We start from the raw sequence: 21,455 nt of genomic DNA, 5'->3' as shown, positions 1-21,455 counted from the left end.
CTCTCGGTTTCTCTACACTTTATCCCTCCCGAGGTAAGTATGCTCCAGAGGGATTTTTTTGTGTATTACAGATTCTTCTTCAGGTATTCTTCAGAACTGGATCAGAACCGTACAATCACATTGTATGGTTTTGATACAGACAATCACATTGTATGGTTTTGATACAGTTCTGTACAGAACTGTATCAAAACCATACAATGTGATTGTACGGTTCTGATCCAGTTCTGTATAATACCTGAAGAAGAAAGAAACGTAACATTTCGAAAGCTTGCAATAAACCATGTACAGTTAGTCATTAAAGGTGTCACCGGAATCAACGTTTGTTGGTTTGATGTCTGTATTTAAACCATATATAATTCAGACCATCTACCAGAACAGATCATCTGCCAGCAGAGGAGTCATGATGTAAATGACAGAGGCACTTTCCTGGCATTGTATATGAGTGGCTGGTGAGAGAGCCTATGCCAGGTGAAGGCAGTGCGGTCGACACCATTCCTATTAAGCAGACATAAATTCTGTATATGCATTTTTCATAACTTTGGGATACATTATCTATCTCCTATGGGAGAATGTGGTGAGAAAGTATAATTTTCACTTTTTTTTTTTCTCTCGTTTTCAAAATTTGCATAGTTACATAGTTGGTTTGGTTGAAAAAAAGACATCAGTTCATCAAGTTCAACCAGAAAAAAAAAACTGTCCTGAACCCGCAGATATCCCAGATGATCCAGGGGAAGGCAAAAAACCTTACAAGGCCTGGCCCAATTAGCCTTAAAAGCAAAAACGTCCTTCCTAACTCCAAATGGCAGTCAGATAAATCCCTGGATCAACTCCAGTTGCATATCTGGGTAATATGGCTCCTATGCCAAAAAGTGAACAAAGATATGTTATCTGCTGCCAAGCTAAATGCTTTTATCATGCCAATGCAATAATAAGAGTAACTGCCTTTCAGTAAGTGCTTTTGAAAATAAAGGAAACTCTGAGACTCCTCCACGATGAGATGGTCTAGTCAGATCTGTCAAATGTATCCCGCCTACCGCATGTGACAACAACATAGCAAAAATGTAATTTACAGTGTATTTTACTCTGGGACACATGCACATCTTATATGTATGCATACACATGGATTTTACATTTTACAATTTTCTGTGATAGTGGTCCATCAATGATGTGTAAGCAGGAGTCTGCACAACATGAAGGACAACGAAAGCGAGAGGGATGGGGGCTGCCATATTTATTTCCTTATAAGCAATACTAGTTGCCTGGCTGTCCTGCTGATACTCTGCCTCTAATACTTTTACTCATAGGCCCTGAACAAGCATGCAGCAGATCAGGTATTTCTGACATTACTGTCAGATCTGACTAAAATAGCTGTATGCTTGTTTCATGTGTGTGATTCAGACACTACTGCAAATACTACCAAATAGATCAGCAGGGCTGTCAGGCAACTGGTATTGCTTAAAAATAAATAAACATGGCAGCCTCCATATACTTTTCACCTCTGGATCAATTTAAAAGCAAATGTGGTGCTTTTGCAGGAAACCCATCTAGGCGCACAGGAAATTGATTTCTTAAAGAAGAAGCGAGTAGCATGGCGCAAGGGATCCCCTGCCGTAGAAAGAAAAGCGAATATGGTTACACTGATACGTAAATCCCTTCAAGCATAAATAGTGAATTTGGAACATAGTGTGCAGGGATGCTTGGTGGGTGTCACACGCCGGGGGCTGGGTTAGATTTTTACAATTTATAATGATTATGGACCAAATGTTGATGCCAGAACATTCTATAATGACTTACAATGGAAACTAGCAGGGTCATCCTCCACCAATTGTATTATAGGAGGAGATCGCAATGATGTAATGAATGTAGAGGAAGCTGATCAAAAATTGTACAATGCGTAGCAAAGCAGAAAAGTATCCCCAATAGCTGGGGAGTGTGTGTCCAATGACCGCCGATCAGAAGAGAACACAAAGAAGAACAGGAGCCCAATATAGTGTAGTATCTTGTGAATTGTGAGTCTAGGTGTTGAATGAAAACGAGGTAGTCACAAACCAGGGTTGCCCAACACCAGGGCCTGTTTTTTTGGCAAATAGAAGAAGGGGGGCGCAGGCAGAAGGACATCACCTCTAGGGAGCAGTTGACACGCGGTGCAGCCAAATGGAAGAAGAAGATTACCAGCCCAATCACCTTCCTTGACTCCTCCTAGGCTGCCTGCGTCAGACGTCAAGTCATCATCACGTCACCACCGCGTGATGACACCTGATGTCCTGTAGCGGTACTGCAGGCTGTCAGTGCGCGGCGCCCATGGAGGAGTCGGCTTTCTGGGCTCTCTTCGCCTGTGTGTTTTCCTGGTCCCTGCTTCCTCCTGGATGAGCGGCTGGTCACTAGTAAGTAGGCAGATCTACTTGTGACCTGTGGCTGTGTGACTGTCCTTAAAGAGTGAAGGTTTGCACATCCACCGGGTTGGGGGGGGAGCAATTTTTATACCTTCGCCCTGGGTGCAATTTAGCCTAGAAACTGCCCTGCCCAACACAACCACCATCTGCATGTGGGGAACGCCTGTCCCGCACTCGGGTTTGGAAGAGGGTCTCTCTTTGGTAGGTCGTTCTCTCTAAAAAAAGAAAGACATGGCCACTGGTTGAGAGGTGCCCAAGGTAGTGTGGTAGCAATATGTATGTCACAGTAATAATAAATAGTGTATAAAAGAGGTAATCTTACCTCAATCAATACTTCAAAATTTTAACAAATCGACTAGTTTATTGCAGAATAAGACCACTAGCTGCTGACTGTGTGGTCACCTTGAGCTTGGTTGACACTTGGAGACTGCTACACCCGTATGACTGTGAATACTCCTTTTATTCAGCTGCCCACCATGACACCTCGTCAAGGATAGACTACATGTTTCTGATCCCTGATCTAAGCAATAGAGAGAGAGGAAACCATACATGACATGATTATATCAGATCACTGTCCAATTTCCATAGATATAAATAAAAAAATAAACCCCCTGGGAACAGATATACTGTGGAGGTTCCCACAATACTTATATGGGGATGACTTATTGTAACAGAACCTTAGAGTGTGGTGGCTAGAATATAGTGATGATAACAAAGAACATAGAGGACAACCGCGTCTATTTTGGGATGCATCCAAAGCGGTCATACGGAGTAGGATAATCTCATACATGACAGCTAAAGAGAGGCAAAGCATGACTGAATACAATGACCATGTGCCAAAGTGTGAGAATCCTATATATAGTACAAAGCCGATCCGTTCACAGCCAATAGACATGAGTGAAAAACAGATACAGTATTGTAAGTGGGCGAAGGCCAGGAAATTGTATACAAAACCATAGAAGGAGCCATGTTGGGCAAAATACGTAGATAAATGTGGTAGTCGGTTATCGTGTGTTAAGGTAGCCATACACTGGTCGATTTGCCATCAGATTCGACCAACAGACAGATCCCTATCTGATCGAATCTGATCAGAGAGGGATCGTATGGCTACCTTTACTGCAAACAGATTGTGAACCGATTTCAGCCTGAAACCGATCACAATCTGTTGTGGTGGTGCTGCCGACGCTCCCCCCCGCCCGCATACATTACCTGCTCCGCTGGTGCGACTGCCCCCGGTCACCGCTCTTCTTCTCCGTCTCCGCTCTGGCCTGCTCTGGTCTCCGGCATGCTTCCCTTCTTCCTGTCTGGGGGAAGTTTAAACAGTAGAGCGCCCTCTACTGTTTAAACTTCCTGCCGGGACAGGAAGAAGGGCAGCATGCCGGAGACCAGAGCAGGCCAGAGCGGAGACGGAGAAGAGCGGAGACCCGGGAGTCGCGCCGGCGGAGCAGGTAATGTATGCGGCTCTATTGCGTCGGTCGTCGGGCACTCGAACGCCGCTAGCGATGCGCTCTTTACCCGCGGGCGATCGACGGTTATTTTCCGCACGGCGTGATCGACGGGATCGGACGGAATAGATCGAAATTCGGCGTGTAGCGAGAACGATTGGCAGCAGATTCGATCCCAGTGATCGAATCTGCTGTCGAAACGGGCGCAAATCGGGCCAGTGTATGGCCACCTTTACCCTGGGACAATTTCAACCTTCACCATAGTATAGTCTGAGGAAACTTTGGTGGGACTTTGGTATATCATCCTAGGGACATAAATCAGGAGTGTAGGGATCACTATGCTGCTCTTTATCAATAACCACAGAAAGAAATAACCCCCCCGGAAAATACATTCCTGAAAGTGAGCCCGAGGTGAAAACAAACTGATAAGATAAACAATTATATTTATCCTCCTACTCCTAAAAATGACTTTAAGTGTCCCATGGTTTTCTTTTATATTCAATCATTTACAAAGCAGGTTGAAAGTTTTACTGTCTCTGATCAGTGGCAGCCTATTAAGTGTCCAAGAGTTAGAAAAATGTCCATAGATTGTGCATTTTATCTGTCCTTGCCCTCAGAAGTTGTATTCTGCCAGGAAATCTTTTATGGCTGTAATTTGCTTATTAGTGATGTTTACTATATTACTATATTCCTGAGAAGCTAACAACAAGACAGAAGCTATCACTTCCATGCCTAGACGACTGACGCTGGCTGCAAAAAAAAACTTTTGATGCTGTAAATTGTGATTGGTTAGAAAGAGTGATTATAAGCATGGGATTTGGGGGGGATTTCTTTTGACAACTCTATAAGGAACTTAGAGCTAGAATTTATACCCCAGGATTTTTATGGGGGTTCCTGATGTCAAGACATATAATCTAGCATGCCTGGCGGGGCATGTCAGAGATTGGGCATCGGACACCAACCACTTTTCATATAAAGGCACTGGAGAAAGCGATAGCCGAACCATGGTCATTAAGAGGGCTCTTACATGTGTCATTGGCCCAATTACCGCTGAGACTTCGGCAAAGCCAATTAGTTAGGCATACCAAAGTGAAGTGGAAGGAGTTGCGGAAAGTGTTCTTCTTGTCATAGCGGGTGTCCAAATATATGCCCTTTTGGGGTCTTCCAGGATTTGTCCCAGGGTTGATCCATGAGGCCTTTATACAGTGGGAGGAACGGGGGATAACTAAGCTAAGTAAAGTTCCAGGGACCCTAACCATTGCAGAGCATGGCAATCCGGCGTAGCCCTGAATTGGTGGTTGCAATCTTTTGCAACCTGATTTGTGAGTAGCTCTTCTGACATCTTGTAGTTTTTGAATTAACATACAACACTATTTGGCTCCTTGTTTTTATCTTTGTTTTCTTGATTCCTGCTGTTCCTGGAGGATGATCTGGTTCCTACCTCTCAAGTTATAAATTAAGTGAGCCTCTACTCACTCATCATTGGTCTAGCTATTATACCATTTCCTAGATTGATTTGGCCTTTGTTTGAAGTGCATGTAATCTTCATGCCCAAATTAAAATAGCCCTACGCAGTTTTCAGAAAGGTTATAGATGCTTATGAGTCGTGTGGGATGTGGAGTGGCATGAGTGTTAAAATAAATCTCCAAGTAATTTGACAGTAATCACCCACTGTCCAGTAGGTAATTTAAAACTAGTAGAGATGTCGAAAAGGTGGCAACTTGCTGTAACGATCGGTGTCAGCACACAGAGAGAATCTGATTATTGGTGATCTGCAGTATCACCAAGAATACAGATACAGTGGTGTGAAAAACTATTTGCCCCCTTCCTGATTTCTTATTCTTTTGCATGTTTGTCACACTTAAATGTTTCTGCTCATCAAAAACCGTTAACTATTAGTCAAAGATAACATAATTGAACACAAAATGCAGTTTTAAATGATGGTTTTTATTATTTAGTGAGAAAAAAAACTCAAAACCTACATGGCCCTGTGTGAAAAAGAAATTGCCCCCTGAACCTAATAACTGGTTGGGCCACTCTTAGCAGCAATAACTGCAATCAAGCGTTTGCGATAACTTGCAACAAGTCTTTTACTGCGCTCTGGAGGAATTTTGGCCCACTCATCTTTGCAGAATTGTTGTAATTCAGCTTTATTTGAGGGTTTTCTAGCATGTACTGCCTTTTTAAGGTCATGCCACAACATCTCAATAGGATTCAGGTCAGGGCTTTGACTAGGCCACTCCAAAGTCTTCATTTTGTTTTTCTTCAGCCATTCAGAGGTGGATTTGCTGGTGTCTTTTGGGTCATTGTCCTGCTGCAGCACCCAAGATCGCTTCAGCTTGAGTTGACGAACAGATGGCCGGACATTCTCCTTCAGGATTTTTTGGTAGACAGTAGAATTCATGGTTCCATTTATCACAGCAAGCCTTCCAGGTCCTGAAGCAGCAAAACAACTCCAGACCATCACACTACCACCACCATAATTTACTGTTGGTATGATGTTCTTTTGCTGAAATGCTGTGTTACTTCTACGACAGATTTAACAGGACACACACCTTCCAAAAAGTTCAACGTTTGTCTCGGCGGTCCACAAGGTATTTTCCCACAAGTCTTGGCAATCATTGAGATTTTTTTTAGCAAAATTGAGACGAGCCTTAATGTTCTTTTTGCTTAAAAGTGGTTTGCGCCTTGGATATCTGCCATGCAGGCCATTTTTGCCCAGTCTCTTTCTTATGGTGGAGTCGTGAACACTGACCTTAATTGAGGCAAGTGAGGCCTGCAGTTCTTTAGATGTTGTCCTGGGGTCTTTTGTGGCCTCTCGGATGAGTTTTCTCTGCGCTCTTGGGATAATTTTGGTCGGCCAGCCACTCCTGGGAAGGTTCATCACTGTTCCATGTTTTTGCCATTTGTGGATAATGGCTCTCACTGTGGTTCGCTGGAGTCCCAAAGCTTTAGAAATGGCTTTATAACCTTTACCAGACTGATAGATCTCAATTACGGTACTTTTGTTCTCATTTGTTCCTGAATTTCTTTGGATCTTGGCATGATGTGTAGCTTTTGAGGTGCTTTTGGTCTACTTCTCTGTGTCAGATAGCTCCTATTTAAGTGATTTCTTGATTGAAACAGGTGTGGCAGTAATCAGGCCTGGGGGTGACTACAGAAATTGAACTCAGGTGTGATAAACCACAGTTAAGTTATTTTTTAACAAGGGGGGCAATCACTTTTCACACAGGGCCATGTAGATTTGGAGTTTTTTTTCTCACTAAATAATAAAAACCATCATTTAAAACTGCATTTTGTGTTCAATTATGTTATCTTTGACTAATAGTTAACGGTTTTTGATGAGCAGAAACATTTAAGTCTGACAAACATGCAAAATAATAAGAAATCAGGAAGGGGGCAAATAGTTTTTCACACCACTGTATATACCTGATTATTGATGATCTGCAGAATCACCGATAATCCAAGTATAACTAACCTCTGGACACCTGTATATATCGTGAGTGTTTGGTGCAACAGTAATGACTTTGAGTAAGACCGCCCAAGGAGCAGGTGGTCCTTGGCAGTATGGGCAATACTGCTCTTTGAGAAGCACAAGAGCCTTCCAGCAGCCTGAGACCTCCCACGGGGTGGAGTCCCAGGCTGAAGGTAGGAAGGGCCTGTGAGTGACACCTGAAGGAGGGTGTCACTAGCTGATCTGGAGACTATCTCTTAAGGGGAGAGATAGCTCTCGAGGTCGGGTAAGCCAGGTCGGCAACACACGGACAGACAAAGTACAAAGACAGAAAGCTGATTCAGTATCCAAGGCAGGCAGGGTTTGCAACGGATAATCAGATATGCGTGGTACCGAATCAGAAAGCGGAGGAATAGTCAGGAAAGCAATAGGTCATAACAGATATTGATAACAATGCCTAGTCTTGGGTGTGAGGTCCGTGGTCTCTACACCCTGGAACTAGTCTGAAGCATAACAGAATGATAACACAAGTTCCCTAATCTTGGGTGTGAGGTCCGTGGTCTCTACACCCTGGAACTAGTCTGAAGCATAACAGAATGATAACACAAGTTCCCTAATCTTGGGTGTGAGGTCCGTGGTCTCTACACCCTGGAACTAGTCTGAAGCATAACAGAATGATAACACAAGTTCCCTAATCTTGGGTGTGAGGTCCGTGGTCTCTACACCCTGGAACTAGTCTGAAGCATAACAATGATAACACAAGTTCCCTAATCTTGGGTGTGAGGTCCGTGGTCTCTACACCCTGGAACTAGTCTGAATAATAATACAATGATAACACAAGTAATCTGGCTCAGTGTGAATTCCCAGGTCCTCCTGGTTCAAACACACTGTTGGATCTGACTAAGGTCTGAGTGCTTCCACGTAGTGTTCGCAACGGCAGACAACTTGTGACTGGCCAGCAGTAACTATATATAGAGCAGCGCTCTCTGGTGCCACCCCTAAGTGATGGACCAGTAGTCACTTGCTCTGAGGTCAGCGTTCACTCATAGTTCCAGACGCACGCTTCCACGTGCAAGCCGCCGCACTGGACGCAGAATCAGCCGCCTTGCTGCCAGCACACGTGGCGGCTTTTCCACGTTCTCTTACACTTGCTAAGAGAAACCGGAAATCTGGGCATCTGTGGTAAATGGACAATTTGGGCACCGCCATTGGTACTAATGTTAATTAGCAGAAACCAGGTGCCCAAGCAGAAATTTGGGCACCCGGTAAAGTCTATAGTTAATATTAGCATTTATAGTTTATGAAGACACTCCGATATTTTCAGTTGTATGCTTCGGATTTGCAGCGGGAGGGACAGTTAATGTTAGGCATCAGGAAGGGGGTTTGCATGGGGGTTTGGGAATAAGGTTAGGCATTAGAAGGAGGGGGGGTTTGCGCCGGGGGGCGGTTAGAATTAGGTGTTAGGAAGTGGGTTTTAAGTTTAGGTGTGTGTGGTGGTGGTGGTGGTGGGTTAGGATGAGACACTGGAAGGGGGGGGGGGGGGGTTCTGCAAGAGAGTAGGGTTGGATTGAGTTGTAGTAAAATATCAGTAATATTACTTTTATATTATATTTATCGGAAATATACCGGCATCTTTATTCACACATGCTTTGCCAAGGTGTCGCAGGAAATTCCATACAGTATGCTGAAAGAAGTCTTTAAGAACCACAATGTTTTGTTACCTACTTATAGCTTTCAATAGTATTTATGTCAGATGGCATGAATCTATCATTAAAAAGAGGCTGCACTAAAAAAAAATATCTGCATGAAAAGTCTACTTATAAATGCCAAGCCAAAGTCCATGACTGCTAGAAGAATGGCATCTGGCCACTGCAGTAGAAAATATGTTTGGTGGAGACCAGCGACTACATATCACCAGAATACCTCGACATACAATAATATATCACAGATGTGGAAAGGTTACCTTTTTGGGTTTCTTCGCTGAATCAGGACGGGCAGCTCAACTTCGTAGAATCTATACAGAATCAGTTATCACCAAAGGGTGCCTCATGTTAATGTTAATGTGAGACCGTCTGGCAGAAGATTGAAGATGAATCAGAAGCAGACTTTGCTAGATGATGATGATCCTAATCCTGTCAAAAAATGTCTAGAAAATAAAAATAAAAAAAAGTGAAAAAAAATCATAGCCTGAAATTAAATCACATCAAGATTCTGCAAAAGTGTTTAGAAACAAGCTGCCCATGTAAGAAGCCCCTCAAAAGAGGGCTCTGCCTCTGACATAGGAGACCTGGGTTCAAATCTCGGCTCTGCCTGTTCAGTAAGCCAGCACCTATTCAGTAAGGAGTTCTTTGGGCAAGACTCCCTAACACTGCTACTGCCTACTGAGTGCGCTCTAGTGGCTGCCTTGCAAGCGCTTTGAGTCTGACAGGAGAAAAGCGCTATACAAAAAAAGGAATTATTAAATGTCACTAAACTGAAAAGTTCTGCACAGGGGAAGAAAAGAAAAGTTTCTTAAAGAGTGGTTATTAGACTGTTATAAGACGCAACATCCACTCATTCTGCCAAAGAGCACAAGGATCCTGGTGGTTTTAAAAACATGTTATTTACAAGGCGTGAAGCTATTACGTAGGAGAAAACTCAGGAGAAACAGTGAATTGCCTATGGGCCCAGGTATTAAAGTGTACCCAAAGTAAAAAATATTTGTTTTATAAAAAGATACATACCTAAGAAGTGAGAAGCCTCTGGATCCTACAGAGGCTTCACCTATCCTCCTGGCTCCACCATTGCTGTGTGCGTACCCCCGGAACATATCAAACAAGAGCTTTACGAATATGTTATGTGGCCACACTCCTCTTCATGCACAGGCATGGCTGTACTGCACCTGCGTAAGTACAGCTCTGCCCGCTCCACAAGAGGCTCCATGCTTCTGCATAGGCACGACTAAGCTCATGCACGAAGAGGATCCTGGGCAGTGGCAGAGGTCTGCAGGAAGACGCAGGAAGTCTCTGTTTTTTTGGCTTCAGGATTACCTCGGGTTCAGGGTATCCTTATTTTTTTCTCAGAAGAAAATGGCATTTAATTTTTTTGGTTGAATAAGCAATTCATAGACAATTTCTTACATTTTTTTTTTCTTTTCAATAACATCAACTTCCTCTTTACATACAGCTTGCATAAAGATAAAATATTGCAAAGTCTACATACTATAAACAAAAACTTAAACAGGAATTTACAAGGGGTGCACTAAAGCCGAGTACCCACTGCAAGACTGAATCGCTGGAAACTGCCGATGAGTGAAGTTTAAACAATCTTTATACTAAAGATCTTTAGTGATGAGAAGTGGACTACAGCAAGAGACCGCAAGTAGATTACCAATGACAGGATCATTAAACAAAGAAGGAAGCAGGAGGAAGTTCCATAGAATTTAGCAAAAAGATAATTTGAAGATTTGAGCACACGGGGGACGTTGCACAAATTGTTCTTATTTGATCCGTCATAACGGTCTTTCAAAATGCACAAGCCTTGTCATACATTGGCCATCTGTAACCATCATTTAACGTTTTTTCAAAGATGTCGGTTGGACTGAGCATTCATCTGTCATTTTGAAAGATGAAATCTTGCCGTGGGTATGGACCTTCAAAAGATACATCTGGGAATTCTTAAAAAACTCTGATCTACTTACCTGGGTCTTCCTCCAGCCCCTGGAGGCCTATATGTATCCCTCCTCTTGTTTCCCCCCATTCCCTTTAGATTGTAAGCTCACAAGGGCAGGGCTCTCTCCCCCTTTTGTGTCCTGGAAATCACTATACATTTTATTGATCATGTTACTTTTATCACTGTCATTACCAATCCTGTATTTTTTATTCTGTATTTTGTATCATTTTCGTATTTTGTCACTAATTATGCATCTTGTATATTAGTGTACACCATTGTCTGTATTATTATTTACCCCATGTTTGTTTCTCACTTTGTACAGCGCCGCGGAATATGTTGGCGCTTTATAAATCAATAAGAATAATATCTCTCTGGCCGTAGCTCCGCCCCCAGTCGGTGGCCTCCGTAGCAGCCACCGACACAGCCAGGTCTAAGCCAGTAAGAATTCTCAGATGTATCCTTTAACCACTTAAAGAGGAACTCCAGTGAAAATAATGTAATAAAAAAGTGCTTCATTTTTACAATAATTATGTATAAATGATTTAGTCAGTGTTTGCCCATTGTAAAATCTTTAAAATCCCTGATTTATATTCTGACATTTATTACATGGTGACATTTTTACTGCTGGGCCTGGCAGGTGATGTAGCTGCTGCTTGCTGTTTTAGCTGTTGGAAACAGCAGTAAACAGCTATTCCCCACAATGCAGCAAGGTTCACAGACAGGAAACTGCCAGGAGTACCACGGTCCTCAGAGTTTCTTGTGGGAGGGGTTTCACCACAATATCAGTTATACAGCGCCCCCTGATGGTCTGTTTGTGAAAAGGAATAGATTTCTCATGTAAAAGGCGGTATCAGTTACTGATTGGGATAAAGTTCAATTCTTGGTCGGAGTTTCTCTTTAAGTACCAGCGGTCTCTGCCCCCTTAAGGACCAGAGACCGCTGGTGCAAGAATGACAGAATCCCGACGAATTGCCACGCGTACCCGCCGCAACCGCCATCATCGCCGCACGCCGGGACCCCCAGGACATAGACTCTGCTGTCTCTATGACAGCAGAGTTGTGAGAATCTGCTCAGCTGCCTGTGCAGACAGGCAGCGTTTTGACCACTGTTCACGTCTGCATTCTGCAGGTCTCTTTAAGAGAGACCTTCTGTCAGTTTTGCAGCTTGTGTTGTTGAGGGATTTGCATACATTAGTCATGCAAATCCGTTACCTGCCTTGTTTTGATGACTGGCACTATAAAAGCATGCTGCTTCCAGAATGCTTGGCTGGTCATTTCCCTTCCATGGTCTGTTCCTGATGGACACTGCTGGAGTGTCAGCCATTGCTATCTAGTATAGTTAATTCCTGGGGGTTGCTTTAGGCTCCCCTTCTAGCCCAGTCAGGTTGTATTATCTGTTTTGCCTGTTCCGTCTGTCTTGTGTTTGGATCGCACAAGCCCTAGCGTTAGCGGCTGTGGATCCTTCTGATTGAGTCTGGAGTGTAGGTTGGAACAGCGGTTGTTTCTGCCTACCTCATCTGTTCTGTCTGCCGTGTGTTTGGATCGCACTCGCCCTAGCGCTAGTGCTGGGGATCCTTCTGTTCTGTCTCCTGGGATCGCGCTAGCCACTTTTCGCTAGCGCTGGGGATCCTTCTGTTCTGTTACTCTGTCTCCTGGGATCACGCTAGCTACTTTTCGCTAGCGCTGGGGATCCTTCTGTTCTGTCTTCTGGGATCGCGCTAGCCACTTTTCGCTAGTGCTGGGGATCCTTCTGTCGCTTGTCCCTGTTTTCGTGTGTCTGTCTTGTCTGCTGCGCTTGCTGGAGGCTCGGTGAGGTAACCGTTAAGCAAGCGCTCGCGTCCTCTGTTTCATGTTTGTCTGTTAATGGTTAGTTAGGCATGCTTGTCTCTATTGTGCTTATCACGTGGAGACCGCGCATAACCGCGTGCACTGTTGCGAATGAGTGCGGTGTTCGCGGTTAGCTAGCGTTTGTTATTTTCCGTATTTCCTTATTGTATTATTTGCTGTGCCTTTGCTACTCTCGTGCTCCGCCTTGCTGTACCTTGTGTCACGTCTGGCGATCGCACCTCTCGCGATCGCGTTCCTGCTTCTTATCTGCTGTGGTGTGTGCACAGTCGCGGGTTGGCGACTAATTTTATGCACACACACACAATCTGTCTCTGTGCTCACTCTCAATCGCTTCTCTTGTGATTGCGTTTCTTCCCTTCGTACAATTCCTGTCTGGCGTGTGTGGTAGGGCAGAGGAGCTGTTCCTCTGCACTCCACAGCTCCACCTGCCGACAGGAATTTCCCTCTGCAGGTGCATAGCACCTAGCCTGGGTGTCCTCAATTATACGCTTGTGGAGGAAATCTGCCGCGTCAGCGCACGTCTGGTGCGCTGACCACGGAGACGATTCCACAATCGTTACAGAATGTCCAACCAAAATTCCCAGGGCAGAGGGAACCTTCGATTTGTTTCAGATGTCATTGCCTGAGGCAAAGGCATATGTGGATCCTATTATAGGTAGGATCGCACACTACATTAAAGCAGTTAAAAAGTCTGTCCTCGTTCCTGACCCCAACCCATATGGAGATTACCTAGATACTGGGTTGTTTGAGCCGCCATTTGCCTCATGGGAGATTGGGGCCTTGTTGGAAGAGTTTGATTTCGATTGGAAAGCCTTTTGCGATTTTTATATCGCAAAGAGCGCGGATGACCTGAATGATTGTCTCGACTCTATGTACCTTTTGATCGATTCTGATGAATGTGATGAGTGTGATGTGGATCTGGTGATTTATGTGTGGCAGACTATTTTGGACGAATTGCACACACACCAACCAATTATTTCCAATAAAGAGACACCATTGTCACATGATTATTCCTGTCTTTCTGGGGTAAAGCAAGTGAGTTTGGACACTGTGCGACCTGAAATGAATGGGTGTGCCTCGACTGTGGACACCTGCGTGAATTCTGATGGAGTTTCTCCCGTTTGTTTAGAGGTTAAATCTGTGCGATCTGATGCCGGTTTCTCAGATGTTCCTGTCGATTGTGATCGGCATGAGTGTGTCAGTTTTGTCAATGATTTGTGTGATCCCTTGTCATGTAAAAACAGATCTTCTTCTCTCAGTACTACTTTAAGATCCTCCATCTATGATCTTGCTATGGGGAAAATTCCAAAACTATGCAGTTTCAAGAGTAAAATTAATATGATTCCTCATGTTGTCACAACTTCCCCTAACATGGTTCAGTATGAATGCTCAGACCTAGTCAGGTGTGAATGGGAGCCCCCGTTCCAGAAAAAACAGCTCGAAGCGTTGGCGTATGAATTGGAGAACGATTCAGAGTCGTTTTGTGAGTACTACATTGCCAGAAGTGAATCTGTCTTGAGAGCATGCATAAGTTATGCTTCCGCCTTAAGAGAAAAAAAAGGGGTGTGAATTTGACTTTGTGAGTCCGCTGATTTGTATGTGGAAAATGATTCTGAATGAACTACGTGTACGTCATTCAGGTGACGTTTGTAAAGGTACATTGTCAGCTGGCGTTTCTGAGATCTAGCAATCCAGCTTGGAGACCTCAGATTCCCTGTCTTTGGAGTGTTCAGTTTCGCAACCTAAAGCGATTGTGGATTCGCAAATTTTGCGTTCTGTCTCCTCGGATTCGACATCGTTGGCCGAGTCTAGGAGTGAGACAGCACTTTGGTTTTGTGAACCTGATACTGAAGCACCTTTGCTCTGTCCAGAGAAGATGTCTCTGAGCCAGCCCTGTATCATGAATAAAGACATTATGTCCACTCGCATTGACATTTGCGAGTCTGATTCTGAAGTAAGTACTGACTCTCCACCCAGTAATCTGGATGAGTCAATATTACCTTGTTTAAAATCTCCTGCAGTGTCCCTAGAGGCTCGTCTAGGTATTGCAACCATTGTTACCTGTTTCTCTGCTATTTTGGAATTGCAGTCTGGTTTGACTGCTATGGAGGAATTTCCCTGCAGTGAAACGAAACTCAGAAAGCCAGAGTTAGTTTCACTAGATATTTCTGTGTATCCCTGTCCTGATGATGAAATTCAGTCTCAGTTTATGGTGGAACCTTCCCTGGGACATCTGCCCGGTTCACAAAATAAAGTTCAAGCCTTGCCCTGTAACATGGATAGTTCAGAATCCTTCTTAGGAAACTTGAAAAAGGATGTTCCTGAGGTCCTGTCTGACCTCCTGGAGATCTCCGAGTTCCTCCCAAAGGGTGCAGAACTTGTAGGAGACGTCTCCTGCCCCCCAAGTCCTTCTGAGGTGTTGCCCACTTCAGTAGGCATTGCTGCCTTGCTGGCTACCTTTTCAGCTCTGATGGAGCTTCACGCCTGTGTAGTCAATGATAATATTATTGTCACAGAAATTTCTGAATTTGTATCCGAGTCTTCTTTTGAAAGTCCAGTGCCTGTGACCTTCACTCATGATGATTCTCTGTCCGGTACTGGTTTTGGTTTTCTCGTATCGGACTCTGAGGTTGGCAGTTCCCCGACATGTCCTGAGGTTTCTCCTGTGCTGGTGTACCCCAGTGTGCTCTGTGACCCAGAAAGCCCAAGTGTGCCTCGGTTACCAGCGTACTCAGATGCTTCCTCGGTGGAGACATGCTCTGATATGGCCTGCCTGCTTGCATGCCCAGAAGTGGTCCCTGAAAGTCTTGATCTTGATGGGTGTCCTCGTAATTTTGAATCCGGAATTGTCATTGGTTCCATGGGGCTTCTTGGTAATTCTCCATGTGAGCCTGGTGATTGTTCTACCCTCTTGGGATCTCTGTGGAGCTTCAAAAGGTTCTGGGAGATTCCGGGAGAGATTTTGCTTGGTACCCTGGATAAGATCAACGGTGGCTTTTGTGTTGTAAGGGACACTTCGAACAGGTATTGTGGCAGGTTTGGTATTTTCGGACGCTCCTTGGAAGGTGGTGGGTATTGTCTGGAGGGTGTCGATGACTTCTTCTCTGGCGTTCACAGTCCTGATGGGTGTTATAATGAGACTGGTAGTACTGATGGGCATGTTTCGGTGGCTTCTGTTTCCGATGAGGTCGGTTTCGGGTGGACTGACTCTGGAATTGGACCTTGTCGGGCTGCCCCGACCTTCATGAGTCTTCTGTTAGAATGGTTTGGAGATATCAGTTTTGAGGGTCGTCTGGAATTCGACCCTAGAAGGGGGGGTACTGTGAGAATCTGCTCAGCTGCCTGTGCAGACAGGCAGCGTTTTGACCACTGTTCACGTCTGCATTCTGCAGGTCTCTTTAAGAGAGACCTTCTGTCAGTTTTGCAGCTTGTGTTGCTGAGGGATTTGCATACATTAGTCATGCAAATCCGTTACCTGCCTTCTTTTGATGACTGGCACTATAAAAGCATGCTGCTCCCAGAATGCTTGGCTGGTCATTTCCCTTCCATGGTCTGTTCCTGATGGACACCCCTTCTAGCCCAGTCAGGTTGTATTATCTGTTTTGCCTGTTCCGTCTGTCTTGTGTTTGGATCGCACAAGCCCTAGCGTTAGCGGCTGTGGATCCTTCTGATTGAGTCTGGAGTGTAGGTTGGAACAGCGGTTGTTTCTGCCTACCTCATCTGTTCTGTCTGCCGTGTGTTTGGATCACACTCGCCCTAGCGCTAGTGCTGGGGATCCTTCTGTTCTGTCTCCTGGGATCACGCTAGCCACTTTTCGCTAGCGCTGGGGATCCTTCTGTTCTGTTACTCTGTCTCCTGGGATCACGCTAGCTACTTTTCGCTAGCGCTGGGGATCCTTCTGTTCTGTCTCCTGGGATCGCGCTAGCTACTTTTCGCTAGCGCTGGGGATCCTTCTGTTCTGTCTTCTGGGATCGCGCTAGCCACTTTTCGCTAGCGCTGGGGATCCTTCTGTCGCTTGTCCCTGTTTTCGTGTGTCTCTCTTGTCTGCTGCACTTGCTGGAGGCTCGGTGAGGTAACCGTTAAGCAAGCGCTCGCGTCCTCTGTTTCATGTTTGTCTGTTAATGGTTAGTTAGGCATGCTTGTCTCTATTGTGCTTATCACGTGGAGACCGCGCATAACCGCGTGCACTGTTGCGAATGAGTGCGGTGTTCGCGGTTAGCTAGCGTTTGTTATTTTCCGTATTTCCTTATTGTATTATTTGCTGTGCCTTTGCTACTCTCGTGCTCTGCCTTGCTGTACCTTGTGTCACGTCTGGCGATCGCACCTCTCGCGATCGCGTTCCTGCTTCTTATCTGCTGTGGTGTGTGCACAGTCGCGGGTTGGCGACTAATTTTATGCACACACACACACAATCTGTCTCTGTGCTCACTCTCAATCGCTTCTCTTGCGATTGCGTTTCTTCCCTTCGTACAATTCCTGTCTGGCGTGTGTGGTAGGGCAGAGGAGCTGTTCCTCTGCACTCCACAGCTCCACCTGCCGACAGGAATTTCCCTCTGCAGGTGCATAGCACCTAGCCTGGGTGTCCTCAATTATACGCTTGTGGAGGAAATCCGCCGCGTCAGCGCACGTCTGGTGCGCTGACCACGGAGACGATTCCACAATCGTTACAAGAGTCATGTAAGCTTTCATTGGCTCCTGACCGTGTCTATCAATGTAAGCTAATGGGAGCGGCTTACATTGATAGACAGGGCCAGGAGCCAAAGAAATAGTCTCCTGACCGGCTCACATGACTCTGCCGTCATAGAGACAGGCAGAGCCTGTGAGATGCGGCGAGACACGTCGGGTTTGAGTGGCGCGATCGGCGGGAAACGGCGGATGCCCGCAGCGGCGGCTAATTGAAATCTACGCCCTGCCAGCCAGGAGCCCACCAAAACAGGGCGTAGATTTTAATTAGCGCGGTACTCAAGTAGTTAAATCGGCTTTATTTTGTGCTGGTCACTACAGGGAAGTCAGATTTGTATTGGTTATAGGTCAAGATAAGATTGTCCAATGAAGCAATTGATTCAATAAATTGCAATTTATGAATAAGTCTCATCCATGCGGCTTTGAACTATAATCTTTATTGATACTGGTTTAATCAATTGGTCCACTTGGCATTAAGCATAAAATAAAATAATTCTTAGAAAAAAGTACGATCCAAAGAAGGCCTAATTTGTGGCAAAAAAAACACACACAAAAAAAAAATATATAGATCATGTCAGTGTGATAAGTAACAATAAAGTTATTAGAGAATGAATGGGAGGAGCATCATGTGAAAATTGCTCTGGTTTTTGAAGGGAAAAAAACGTGCTTGGGAAGTGGTTGAAACAAACCTGTGAATTCTACAAACAAAAAAATCAGATACTTCAGTAGAGGGAAGCTTCTGGATCTTCCATAGGCTTCATATGTCCTCCTCAAGACCACCACTGGATGCCGGGACCATTTCGAAGTTCTCGGCTGCGCTTCTGCATGGACAGATGGCTTACACCTTTGCAGTAACATGGAGCCGATCCTTCTCAACGGAAACAGCTGAGCCTGAGTGGCTCTGTGCTACTGTGCAGGTGCGAAACATATTGTGCCTGCACAGTGCGACTGCGTTCCCACCAACTACGTGGACCTGAGCGGACTGCGCAGGCGCGGAACTACTGTTGAAGCGTTGGCGGTGATTGACAGCGCCGCTCGCGCAGGCGCAGTACAGGCCGATCTGACGTCATCGCCGGGGACCGGGACGGAGCTGTGGTGAACGGCTGCGGGCAGAGCTGCGGCGAGGGACATGCTGGGAGCTTGGGGCTGGAGGAAGCCCCGGGTAAGTAGAGCTTGTTTTATTATTTTTTCCCTGAAAACTGCTTTAACGATCCCCTCCCTCCATTACCCTCCAAAGTACTACAAAAAAATTTATAAACACTTTTTCCAATTACAGAAAGCTCCTTTCCCTACATCTCCATCGTATCTCCATATTCCTTAGTATCTTGAAATTCATTCCATTTTCCCCTATTTAAAGAGGAACTCCAGTGAAAATAATGTAGTAAAAAAGTGCTTCATTTTTACCATAATTATGTATAAATGATTTAGTCAGTGTTTGCTCATTGTAAAATCTTTCCTCTCCCCGATTTACATTCTGACATTTATTACATGGTGACATTTTTACTGTGGGCAGGTTATGTAGCTGCTCCTAGCTGTTTTGGCTGTTAGAGACAGCTGTAAACAGCTAATTCCTGTCTGTGAACATTGTTGCATTGTGGCAGTTTGCCCAGAGTACAGCGGTCCCAGAGCTTCTTGTGGGAGGGGTTTCAGCACAAAATCAGTCATACAGCGCTCCTGATGGTCTGTTTGTGAAATGCATTATATTTCTCATGTAAAAGGGGGTATCAGCTACTGATTGGGATAAAGTTCAATTCTAGGTTGGAGTTTCTCTTTAACATTAAATGCTCAAACTCAATCTCAAAGGCATCTTATTGACCATTATCAAAAGTATACACACAGACATATAAACTGAAAACATAAAAAAGTATCCCATGTACCAACCTTATAAAAAAAAATTATGAAAAACGAACGACTGATCGTTCTGATATCGGTGATATAAAATGTAGTTTCGACAAATAACCTGCAACTATTGTTGTGCATTTCGAACAACTGATGGATCACATCGGCAGATCATTTTGTGTCTGCAAATTGTTTGTTGCACTTTCCGCATCGTTTAACAATCAGACCATTTCCCTTATTGCCTGTCAAAGCATCACATTGTTCACATCCCACTGGATAGATATCATGAACGATAGATCGTTTAGTTGTGCGATTCACACAATCTTTCTTTCAGTGGGTATGTAGCTTTAGTCAAGATCAAAAAGGGCACGTCTACGATACTCTGGCTGTTTTCTATGGAGATAATCACAAAAGATAATGTTAGGTCTGCTTATCAAATGCCCTTTCATCCTGCAGCAAACATTCCTGAAGTGATAAAGAAAAAGAAAATATTGCACAATAACAATCACATGCTGTTATATTTCATAGTCTGGAAACACAGTTCTATCACTTCCAATGGAAGTTTCCCTTTATAGACCCTCTGAATATATATATATATATGTACACACATTTGTTTCCCCTGAATTGGACCTAAACCCAGAACTTCCTCTCTAAATTTCCTTATTACAGCTTACAGCACTTCTACAATATATCTGCAGTGTGTCTACTTCCTGGTTTCATGGGAGCACAAAAAGAGTTAAACTCCTGTTGTCACGGAAGAGCCATGAGAAAGGAGAACGCAATCGCCATCAGATTACTGCACCGATTGTCGTTGACGTGTCAGATCAGAATCGTCTGTCTGTGGATACCAGGCAGTCAAGCCTGGGGTCTTCTTTTGGGAAATCTAACTTTCATAGCTGCTAGGAAAGTCTTTTCATGAAGTCTTCTGCTTGTGACTTGTTAATTAGCATGTTACTGGAATCTGGGCCTTAGCAGAGGTGTCAAAGGTTGTCCCAGCTGATCTCACTCAGATGCTAATTGAGCACAAAGAGTCCCTTTCCTGGCCAGTGACACCAGGGGCCATATGCAATTCATTTTTTTCACCTGAGTTTTCTTCCAACTAAAATAATACCAAAAAGTAGGTGAAAAAGTACTATCAAAATTATTTTGAGTATTTTCTTGCTTTCTGGTGGCTTCAAAGGCATTTTATTGACAAGTTTAAAATTATCACCTAGGAGAAAACTCAAGTGAAAAAGGGAATTGCATATGGGCCCAGGTGTGAAAGCCCAAGCAGTAAAAAAAAATGGCAAGTGTCACTGCCTTTTGAAGAAGCCAGGATAAGCTCAGCATGAGGCCAGACTGCCTGGCACCGTCAGCAGCAGAGAGAAAGTGAATGCTGTATATGATTTTTAGCATGTTTAAGGAATACCGTTTATATGAGAGGTATGAAAGTTATCTCATTCTGCTGGTCCGGGTCTGGTGAATATTTTAATATTAAATTAAGGCCACTGACATACCCAGAACCCGAGGTATTCTGCTATTTCGTAACCGGGCGTGCGAAAGCACCCAACTTTGATGTCATATGAACTGCCATATTCTAAGGAACATGAATTTGTGGCCGTTAAGTGTGTGCGGGAAGCGTAAGCCGGGATATAGAAAATGTCATATTTGGTGGGGACCAGGAACCCACCCAGGGGATTAACCGCACCCTGTCCAGCCCCTGGGATGAACCGGAGTCTCCACCCAAAGATGGGGATCAGTGAAAAGTGTTTGCCAGGGACTCCTCCCTCAGTCCTCCAAATCCCATCTTCATGAGAGCATGCTGCTAGCCAGAGGACCATGTGGTTAGCGGCCATCTTGTCTGAACTTTGCTCCTGAACTGAAACAAAGGAACTTTACAAGTTTTCCCAGAAAGGACATATTTCCACGAACCTAAATATTTTCTCCCTTTTATTTTCATACTGGCTATTATTTGTCTCTATAATTGTTGATTTTAACGATTTTCTGTATATATTAATTATTCATATTGCATATTTAATAACCGATGCTAACGTCCTTCATTTGTCCAGCTACCCTATTATTCAGCCGCACAAACTGAACCCTTGTTTCTGAAGAGTCGCTACTACTGTTGATCGTTAGATAAAATAGCTTGTGTTTAACCATT

The sequence above is a fragment of the Hyperolius riggenbachi genome, chromosome 12 (genome assembly GCF_040937935.1).
Source record: "Hyperolius riggenbachi isolate aHypRig1 chromosome 12, aHypRig1.pri, whole genome shotgun sequence".
NCBI classification, from domain to species: domain Eukaryota; kingdom Metazoa; phylum Chordata; class Amphibia; order Anura; family Hyperoliidae; genus Hyperolius; species Hyperolius riggenbachi.
The sequence above is the reverse complement of the archived record's forward strand: the minus strand, read 5'-3'. Positions refer to the sequence as shown.